The following is a 1872-nucleotide window of genomic DNA, read 5'->3' on the forward strand; positions in this document are numbered from 1 at the left end:
ACTTTGGCAAATGGTAGTCATGTCAAAGCTGCTTATATCCTTTTAACTCAGGAACAATAATCCTAGGCATAAACCCTAGAGAAACAGGCTGCATACACAGATATATCCACTGCAGCATTGTACAGAAGAACTTGAAACTGGAAACAACCTCTTGTCCATCAACTGTAGAAGAGATAAAATTGTCATGTAGTAATATAATGGAAAACCATATAGCAATGAAGATAAACCACAGTCACAATACAGGGAAATCTTAAAAGCGTAATGTTGAGTGAGAGAAGCAGATACATATGAATACATACTGTATGATATAAATTCCAAAAGAAATGATAACATACATTGCAAATATATGAAGAAAAGTAAGGAAGTGATTTCTTTTTTTTCTTTTTTTTTTTGAGACAGAGTCTTACTATGTCACCCTCGGTAGAGTGCTGTCGCATCACAGCTCACAGCAACCTAAAACTCTTGGGCTTAAGCAATTCTCTTGCCTCAGCCTCCTAAGTAGCTGGGACTACAGGCACCCACCACAATGCCCAGCTATTTTTTCGTTGAAGTTGTCAGTGTTATTTAGCAGGCCCAGTCTGGGTTCCAACCTGCCAACCTCAATGTATGTGGCTGGCACCATAACCACTGCGCTATAGGCACAGAGCCTAAAGAAGTGATTTCAATAACATTAGGATCATGGTTTCCTGAAGCAAAATGGAGTTGTAACCATAAAGGGGACATAGGGAGCTTCTAGAGTGCTAGTAATATTCTGTTTCTTTCTTTCTTTTTTGAGACAGAGTCTCACTTTGTCACCTCTCATAGAGTGCCATGGCGTCATTGCTCACAGCAACCTCAAACTCTTGGGCTCAAGCGATTCTCTTGTCTCAGCTTCCCAACTAGCTGGGACTATAGGTGCCTGCCACAGACCTTTTTATTTATTTTTTTATTTAGACAGAGTTTTAAGCTGTCACTCTGGGTAGAGCGCTGTGGCATCACAGCTCACAGCAATCTCAAACTCATGGGCTTAAGTAATTATCTTGCCTCAGCCTCCAAAGTAGCTGGGACTACAGGTGCCAGCCACAATGCCTGAGTATATTTTTTGTTGCAGTTGTCGTTGTTGTTTGGCAGACCTGGACTGGGTTCAAAACCGACAGCCTCGGTATGTGGCTGGTGCCCTACCCACTGAGCTATAGGTGTCACCTCAGCTATTTTTAGAGATGGGGTCTTGCTCTTGCTCAGGTTGAGCTCTTGTGAGCTCAGGCAATCCACCTGCTCGGCCTCCCGAAGTGCTAGGATTATAGAAGTGAACCACTGTGCCCTGCCAATATTATGTTTCTTAAACTGGGTCATGGTTACATGGATGTTAATTTTCAGATATTTTGTTAAACTGTATTCTTGGCAGGGCGTGGTGGCCCATGCCTGTACTCCTAGAATTCTGTGAGGCCAGATCTCTTGATCTCAGGAGACCAGCCTGAGCAAGAGCAAGAGCCAGTCTCTACTAAAAATAGAAAAACTAGCTGGGCCTTGTGGTGGGCACCTGTAGTCCCAGCTACTTGGGAGGCTGAAGCAAGAGAATTGCTTAAGCCCAGGAATTTGAGATTGCTGTGAGCTATGACACCTCAGCACTCTACCAAGGGCAACAAAGTGAGAAGAAAAAAAAAAAAGATTGTATACCTACTCTTACATAATTTTCCTTATAAATTATATATAAATTGGTTTTTATTTTTATTTATTCTTTGAATTGTTTTTTAATGTTAGAAACAACAAAGACTCTAGGCACTCATTACAGAATCCTTTTGCATGATAAATATCTCATCAGAAAATGAAACTAAAAGCCTAAGTGGGCCTACAAACAAACATACTTGGCTCAAGAAACAAACTCACCGACTC

Source organism: Otolemur garnettii, unplaced genomic scaffold, assembly GCF_000181295.1.
Source record: "Otolemur garnettii isolate 467f Iridium unplaced genomic scaffold, OtoGar3 scaffold00209, whole genome shotgun sequence".
NCBI classification, from domain to species: Eukaryota; Metazoa; Chordata; class Mammalia; order Primates; family Galagidae; genus Otolemur; species Otolemur garnettii.